General features: G+C 40.5%; 1 protein-coding gene across 4 annotated transcripts in view; it reads right to left on the bottom strand.

Annotated features, from left to right (window-relative positions):
* Nucleotides 1-9480, bottom strand: part of CALN1 (calneuron 1) — a 524984-nt gene that overhangs the window by 443294 nt on the left and 72210 nt on the right. The window lies entirely within an intron of this gene.

The raw sequence follows: 9480 nt of genomic DNA, 5'->3' as shown, positions 1-9480 counted from the left end.
CATATGCAAAAAATCACTGAAAAAAGCAACTGGTATGGGTGTACTAATACCAAACAAAATGAATTTTAAGGTAAAGAGGTTTTACTAAAGATGAAGAATGACATTTCATAATGATAAAAGTGTCAATTTCCCAGGAAGATAAAACATTTCCAAAATTGGGTAAACCTAATAACATATGCTCAAAATATAGAAAACAAAATTGATAGAATTGCCCAATCTGACTGATACAGTAAATAATCAAAGATCTAAAAATAGAACATAAATCAAAAGAAGAGAATCAAAAATATATTATCTAATGGCAAACAGACACATGAAAAGATGCTCAACATCGCTAATCATCAGGGAAATACAGGAATGAGATTTAAGAATTTATTTTTTAAGATTTTTTTAAAGTTGGGGAGCCTGGGGGGCTCAGTCGGTTAAGCATCCGACTTTGGCTCAGATCATGATCTCACCATTCGTGGGTTCGAGCCCCGCGACGGGCTCTGTACTGACAGCTCAGAGCCTGAAGCCTGCTTCAGATTCTCTCTCTCTCTCTCTCTCTCTCTCTGCCCTTCCCCCACTCACGATCTGTCTCTCTCTCCCTCTCAAAAATAAAGATTTATTAAAAAATAATAACAAATAATAAAGTAATCTCTACTGCCAGTGTGGACCTTGGACTCACAGCCCTGAGATCAAGAGTTGCACGCTTCATCCACTGAGCCAGCCAGGTGCCCCAAGATTTGTATCTTTTGAAATGCACCAAGGAGACTCATGCCAAACCAACTGAATCCAAATTTACAAAAGTGAGGCCCACAGGACTGTCATTAAAAAATATTTCCATAATGATGGGGGTGCCTCGGTGACTCAGTCAGTTGAGCATGCAGCTCTTGATTTGGGCTCAGGTCATGATCTCATGGTTCCTGAGTTCAAGTCCCAAACGGGGCTCTGCACTGACAGCATGGAGCCTGCTGGGATTCTTTCTCTCCCTCTCTCTGCCCCTCCCCTGTTCTCTCCCTCTCTCTCAAAATAAAAATAAACATTAAAAAAATATTTCCATAATGAGATAACATTTTTAGCTCAACCAGTAGGTAAAAATTAAACATAATCGTGACACCCAGTATCGGCAGAAGTGTAGAGAAATAAACATGTTCATAGGAATACCGAGGGGAGAGGTAGTGGTCGGAAAACTCCTTTTCTTGGATTTCATGTTCCCACGTGGAGTCATATCAATTTGAGCGTAATTAACCCTCTGCTTCGTCACCCACTTCTCTGGTTGGTAAATTTGGAGGAATGAGAAGGACTGGCAGCTCAGCCTGCCCTCCTGTCTCGCACTGTTCGGCCTTGAGCTTGCGTGTGTCCATCACCTCCTGTAACTGGCCAGGGGGTGAATGATCTAATTCTGGGCGCAGTATCATGACGTTGACATTCTGATCCTCGTCCGCGTGACCTCAGTCTTTTAAAACATTTGAACCAAAGAAAAGCGCACTTTATTGATTTCTCTCAATCCGTCATCAGTAGCAAAGTCAATACATGTGAAAATGATAGTTACTGCCACCCACTCGACAAACCTGCCACCTTCGGGGCACGCGCCTTGTATCCTCTCTTCCTTCTTCCCCCACTGAAAGGCCCAGTGTCTCTTCCTGCCTCTGGCCGGTCCCTCTGCTGAGCTTAGGACTGCATTCCTCCCTAGGTCCCAGCAACCCTGCCCTAGGCCTGATGACTTCTATTTGTAGCTTTTAGTTCCATAATTGGCATAACCCTCTCTTTTGAAAGCCAGATCACTTTGGAATCATTTTTGGCTTCCTCGACCCCATTCCCAATCCATCTCTAAATCCCCGCACACGGTTCGAAATTCCAAAGTAAAAGCACAGTATGCGGTAAAACACCTCTCCCACCTCTTCTGGATCTTCTGCTTTTCCTGTATCCAGCAAGCACTCTTAGTTACCTGTGTGTCTTTCCCAGAGATACAGTACAGATGTTTGCTATTTCTCCATATAAATGGTACCACACTGTATGTATTGTCTTCCAAGAGGAACGCCACCTGATAAGCGTAGAAGGAATAATGGAAATTTAGACGTCGCCATGTTAAAACCAATTAAGGAAGGATTGATAGAAGCAAGAAATCAATCTACCCATTTATGCAAGGCTTGGGTTTAACATAAACAGACAACTATAGAGGACATTACGGCAATTATGGCCATACTCAAGGAAATCTTGGAGGGGGGGCAGTCTGTATGTACTTTAGTATATCAATGTTAAGTTTCCTGGGTATGATCGTTGTACTGTGGTCATGTAGAAGAATGTAATTGTTCTTAGGAAATATGTGCTAAATACTTAGGCGCGAAGTCTGTCATAATGTCTTCAATTTATTCTCCCCTAATTTTCAAATGGTTCAGGGGCAGGGTGGGTGGGGGAAGAGGGTATATGGGTGGGTTTTGTGTGCTATTTTTGCATTTTTTTCTAGGTTTGAAATTTTTTAAATAAAAAATTGAGAGAATAAAAACATCGCATGTTTCTATAAGCATAGAAAAAAATGGGTTTAATAAAAAGCCGAACTGGCATCTCTGAGAGATGAGAATGAGACGGCATTAGATAGAGGAGTAAATACTGTCACATTCCTCAGCCAATTTAGTTCTGCCTTGTTGGCATTTGTTATTAAGAATGCATTATTTTTATCTTTTGTATTTTTTTAAAAAGCTCACTTTTTGTAACTTTAAAAAGTCTCCATAGGTTATTCATGTATAAATCAGAATTACATCTTTCCAAATACCCGCACTGCCCCTCACACCACCCCCCAGAATCCCTCGATTTCCTGGATTGAACAACCAAGGCTCAGCAGGAAGCTTCTAGAACCCTGGTGACTAGGGCTGGATGCTAAGTCTTTTGAATATCACTTCCCATAAAATCCACTAATATGTAGAATGGATGTTGAATTAAAATGATTTCACCCACATCCAGAGGTTAAATTGGACACGTAGATGTTTTTTAAAAGTTTACGATGATGTCAGACACTGGGACGAATGACATCACACTTACACGAAGGGTAGTTTACCAAAAGCTGACCAGGTTACTGCATATCAGACTCAGGAAGAATGGAGAGACAAGGAGGAGAGGAGAACAAGGAGGATGAGGAGAAAGAAATGGAAAAGCCGAGAGAAAGTAATGTTTCCTTATCTTCCAGAGGAAAGATTCAAATGGAAACTGTTCAAGTGCCTTAACTGAAAAATATTTTTAAGAAGGTAAAGTAAATTAGTGGAACTAAATACCCACAGAATATACATTCTAAATCACCGAAGAGAAAAAAGAGTTTTAAGTTGCACGACACATTATTTTTCTAAAGATAAATGCATGTAAAACTCACCTTTTAAAAGAAGTGCCAGGCTAGGTTTACGTTTAATAGACACAAAAAGTTGAAAGTGAAAGAATTGTTAGCAGGCATTCATTGGTGGGAATGTACACGAGTTAAATGTTTTTAAAGGGCTCTTTGTAATACATGGTAAAAATTAAAGCATGTGTGCCTTTTCACCCAGAGGTTTCTTTTATAAGAACTTATCTTACATGTGTATTTGAACAAGCACACAAAGATTTTCATGGAAACATTGCGGTAATTTCCAAAAGAAGGAAAAGAACCTAGGAATGACGCTAATTCCCACCAAAGGGTTTTTTGGTTGGGTATGTGTTTGTTTTAGAAAGTAAGCAATGGTGTGTTGAGTACAACAATTTAAAATAATGAGGTCAAGGTTGGTTTAGATGTAATGATATGGGGATAGGCCCAAAATAACTGAAAATAGCAAATTGTAAAACAGCATGTTAAATGTAGTTCCATTTGCATAAAAGCAATTTTATTTACATGCTGATAGGTGCACAGAAACTCTAGAAGAACATTCGCTCAATATCAGCAATGACTATTTCTGGGTTGGGGGATTATGAGTAACTTTTGTTTTCTATATAAACCTTTTTTGCACTGTTAAATTTTCAGGTATGTGTTGTATAATAAGGAATTCGTCTGGTCTTTGCCCCTGGTTTTCAGCACAGATCTTCTAAAACTCTTGGGATCTCCCAAGTGATAGACACATCGGCTATTCATGAGCCCCTGGAACACACCCAAGGCTATGCTAATGAGGAGACTGATGGTAGGCCCTGAGAGAGCTTCAGGATGGGGCTGGTCACCAGAAAGACCAACTTTGTGACTAGAGGGTTGAAACTTTGACCTCCAAGGAGAGAAGAAAGCTGGAGATTGGGTTCAGTCATGTCACCAGTGGTTTAATCAACTGTACCTATGGCAAGAAAGGCCAGTAAAAACTCTGGGCAGTGAGGCCTGGTGGAGATCCTCGTTGGTAGACACACTGATGTGCCCTAGGACGGCGACGTGCCCTGATTTCTCAGGGAGGTGGCACAGAAGCTCTGCCATCAGAACCCTCCCAGACTTCACCCTGCCTGGCTCGTCATCTGGCTGTTCCTGATTTGTACCATTTAGAATCACAAGTAGAGCACTTTCCTGACTTCTCTGAATCATTCTAGTTAATTATTGAATCTAAGAGAATATTGGGTACCAAATTTATAGTTAGTTGGTCAGAAGTGTGTGTGACCTGGAAACCCCATAAGCCTGAGGCTGGTGTCCAAAGCAGGGGCACTCTTGCGGAGGATTAAGCCTTTAACTTGCCGAGTTGGCACTAACTGTACGTGGTCAGTGCCAGAGCTGAACTGCAGAACCGGGTAGGATTGGAACAGGATAATTGGCACTCATGTGACAAGGGTTATTTCTTTGGAAATAGTAGCAAAAAAGTTTTAAGTAAAAATATGGGAAATGTAGGCCAATTCAAATAATAGAATGAAGCCCAGGGGAGGCAGTTCAGCTTCCGTGGTAGCATGGGAAGATCCTGAACTCGCCTCCCCCCGTGGATACAACAAAACTACAGCTACATATGCAAACTTTTCCTCTGAAAAGGACATGAAAGCTAGCTGAACAGCTTCTCTGAAACAGAGGCTAGAAGGACCACATTGAGATGGGCGGGAGAAGAGATCTGGCCTCCCTACAGTCCCCACCTTTGGTGTGGCAGCCCACAGTCAGGAGGGATCTCACAAATGTGGAGCTTCTCCCTGAGGGGTGAGGAGTTTGTGTCCCACATCAGGTACCCAATCCCTGAGACCTCCATGGAAGAGATGAGTCCCCAAAATGTCTGGCTTTGAAAATCGAGTGGGGCTTATGTCCAGAAGAACCACAGGGCTGTAGGAAAGGGAGATTCCACTCTTAAAGGGTTTGCATGCAGATCCACTTACCCTGGGACCCAGCACGAAAGCAGCACCTTGACAGGCACCTAGACCATGTGAGAAGGAGACTTGTTTGCTAATCTGACAGTGTCTGCTAAAGGGGCAAGATCCTGTTAGAACTCTCTCTAGGGACTGGGGCACTGGCAGCCACCATCTTTGTGTTTTTCCTGATGGTGAGGGTGCATCCTGCCTCCACACTGCTCCCACAGCCCTACCAAAGCCAGGGGGGCAGTGCCCTGCCCCTGCACCACTCCCTTGGCCCTACCAAAGCTGTGTACACAGCCCAGACAGGAGATGTGTACTGAGTACCTAGCACCAGTGGATTGTGTTCAGGGCCCCATGAGTCTGAAACAATTGGAGAAAAAGCTCCTGGCAGGCTACCACCCCCAGAACACTGCCTAGACAGCAGACTGAAACCCACCACAAGTCTTTCTGTGAAAAAAGCCTATTTACTTTTCCTGGAGCTTCAGCTTGAGGGGCAGGCTTCAGGCCTAGCATGTATCTAAAGGCTACAGGAACGCTCTCAGGAAACATGCGCTAGGGATTCCATCTTTGTACTCTCCCTTTGGTCTCACTACAGCTTGCCAGTAGGTCCCAGAAAGGAACTCTTACACTTATCTGGAGCCTTGATTTTTGCAATAGTCACCAAAAGGACACCAAAAGGATCAGGTGGTCTGGAGGACAACAACGTTTACAATTGTGATCCCATAGGACTGCATGCACACCTTATGCATACCTTAAAAGCTGCTGTCTGAGGGTCTAACTTTCAACTAGTCTGAAACTAGGTGCTGAGACCCTTCCCTCCGGATCACTCACAGGTCTTGGCATATCCTCAACAACTGGGTCCTATCAAGGAGGAGTTAGGCTGTTTAGAACATCACAAAGGTCTGAGAGACAACCAAGAGCTAGGGCAAGGTTAAATGATAAGGTTCATCTCCTACAAACAAGCAACACATACATACATACACAGAGAGTAAAACAAAATGAGGAAACAGGAATATACTTCAGATGAAAGAATGACATAAACCCCTATATGAAAAACTTAGTGAAATAGATAAAGATAAAGAGGTCAAAGTCATGGCCATAAAGGTGCTCATCAAACTTGGAAGAAGAGTGGATTAACAGAGTGAAGACTTCAACAAAGAAAGAAATTGTAAGAAAGTACCAAACAGAAGTCACAGAGCTGAAGAATGCAATCACTGAACTGAAAAATATGTTAGAGGGGTTCAATAACATATTAGATGAAACAGAAGAAAGAATCAGTGATCTGGAAGACAGGTTAATGAAACTCACCCAAAAGGAGTAACAATAGAGAGCCAAAGCATAGGAGACTGTTAAAAACTGAGAACAAACTGAGGGTTGACGGGGGGTGGGAGGGAGGGGAGGATGGGTGATGGGTATTGAGGAGGGCACCTTTTGGGATGAGCACTGGGTGTTGTATGGAAACCAATTTGACAATAAATTTCATATATTGAAAAAAAATAATAAATAAATAAATAAATAAATAAATTTGTTTTTAAATTTAAATTTTAAATTAAATTTAATTTAAAAATTTTTAAAAATAATAAACACAGCAACCAATCTAAAAAAAAAAACAAAAGGAGTAACAACAAAGTAATTTTTTTTATTTTTTATTTTTTACCATTAACACTTTGTTTATTAAACTTTTGCAAAACAATGTCTATGGCACATGCCTTGAAATGCAACTACTTATCAGTAAAGTGTATGGCTGGCTGTTCAGCTTTTCAAGAAAGTGCCCAATTATTTTCCAAAGGTTATAATTATTTACATTACAGTGAGGGGTTTATATGTCCATCAACTGATGAATGGCTAATGAGAAAGAATGAAATCATGCCATTTGCAGCAATGTGGATGAACCGGAAGGTATTGCGCTAAGTGAAATAAGTCAGTCAGAGAAAGACAGATGCCATATGTTTTCGCTCATATGTGGAACTTGAGAAACTTAACAAAAGACCATGAGGGAAGAGAAGGGGGAAAAAATAGTTACAAACAGAGAAGGAAGGATGTAAACCGTAAGAGAATCTTAAATACAGAGAATAAACTGAGGATTAATGGGAGGGGATGGAGGGAGGGAAGCGGGTGATGGGCATTGAGGAGGGCACTTGTTGGGATGAGCACTGGGTGCTGTATGTAAGCGATGAACCACAGGAATCTACGCCCAAGATCAAGAGCACACCTGTACACACTGTACGTTAGCCAATTTGACAATAAACAAAACAATTTTTTTTAAAGAGGAGATAGCTTAAAGAAACTATAGGGCAGCATCAAGCAGACTAACATTTGCATTAAAGGGGTCCTAGAAGTAGAAGAGAGAGAAAGGGGCAGAAAACTTATTTGAAGAAATAATGGCTGAAAACTTCCCTAACCCGGGGAAGGAAACAGATATCCAGATCCAGGAATCCCAGAGAAGTTTCAGATAAGACGAACCCAAAGAGACCATATCAAGACACATTATAATTAAAACGTAAAAAGTAAAGAGAAAGAGAGAATCTTAAGAGCAGCAGAAGAAAAGATAACTTGTTACAGACAATGGAACCCTCATAAGGCCATTACCAGATTTCTCAGCAGAAACTTTACAGGCAAGAAGTGAGTGGCATGATATATTCAAAATGCTGAAAGGAAAAAAATTCCAACCAAGAATACTCTGCCTGGCAAGGTTATTATTCATAATTGAAGGAGATATAAAGAAATTTCCAGACAAGCCAAAGCTAAAGGAGTTCATCACCATTAAATTAGCCTTCCAAAACATGTTCAGTCTTTCAGCTGAAAAGAAGGGACACTAATTAGGAGCAAGTAAACACATAAAACTAAAAATCTTACTGGTAAAGGTAAATATATAGTAAAAATAGTGAATTAATCATTTATAAAGCTAGTATAAAGATTAAAAGACAAAAGTACTGAAAATAACTACAGCCATAATAATTAGTTAAGGGATACATAAAATAAAATGTTGTAAAATGTGACATCAAAAACATAAGACATGGGGCGTCTGGGTGGCTCAGTTGGTAAGTGTCCAACTTCACTCAGGTCATGATCTTGTGGTTCACAAGTTCGGTCCCTGCATCGGGCTCTGTTCTGACAGCTCAGAGCCTAGATTCTACTTCAGACTCTGTGTCTCCCCCTCTCTCTGCCCCTCCCCTGCTCATGCTTTGTCTCTCTATATATATCTCAAAAATAAATAAATATTAAAAAAAATTTTTAAACATAAAACATTGTGGGAGGGGAGTAAAAATGTGGAGTTTTAGAATGTATTCCAGCTTGCTTTCAACCTAAAATAGACACACCTACACATTGTTATATATGAGAAAGCTAAAACCTATAGTAGATATACTAAACATAATAAGAAAGGAATCTAAACACAATGCTATCGAAAGTCATCAAACCACAAGTGAAGAAAGAAAAACAGAGAAGAACAGAGAAGAACTACAAAACAACCAGAAAGCAATGACCAAATGGAAGTAAATACATATCTATCAATAATTACTTTAAATGTAAATGGACTAAATTGTCTAGTCAAAAAACATCGAGTAGATGTATGGGTAAAAGAAACAAGACCCATCTATATGTTACCTATAAGAGACTCACTTCAGACGTAAGGACACACGCAACTAACAGTGAAGGGATGGAAAAAGATGTTTCATGGAAATGGAAACCAAAAGAAAACTGAGGTAGCTATACTTATATGAAAACCAAATGGACTTTTTTTTTAATTTAATGTTTATTTTTGAGAGAGAGAGAGAGAAAGAGCACAAGTGGGAGAGAGGCAGAGAGAGAGGGAGACACAAAATCTGAAGCAGGCTCTAGGCTCTGAGCTGTCAGCGCAGAACCTGACGCGGGGCTCAAACTCACGGACGGCAAGATCGTGACCAAATGGAAGTTGGACACTTAACCAACTGAGCCACTCAGGCACCTCTGAACTGGACTTTAAAACAGAGACTTTAGTAAAAGACAGAGATGGGCATTACATGATGATAAAGAAATCAATTCAACAAGAAGATACAACGTTTGTAAATATTTCTAGATTCAGTATAGAAGCACCTAACTATATAAAGCAAATACGAATAGGCCTAAAGGGAAGAATTGACAGTAATACAGTAATAGTGGGGAACTTTAATACCCCACTCACACCAATGAATAGATCATCCAGACAAAAATTCAATAAGGAAACATCAGCCTGAAATAACACATGAGACCAGATGGACTTAA

The sequence above is a fragment of the Panthera pardus genome, unplaced genomic scaffold (assembly GCF_024362965.1).
Source record: "Panthera pardus isolate Hobbes unplaced genomic scaffold, ASM2436296v1 HiC_scaffold_4, whole genome shotgun sequence".
Classification (NCBI taxonomy): Eukaryota; Metazoa; Chordata; class Mammalia; order Carnivora; family Felidae; genus Panthera; species Panthera pardus.
The sequence above is the reverse complement of the archived record's forward strand: the minus strand, read 5'-3'. Positions and strand labels throughout refer to the sequence as shown.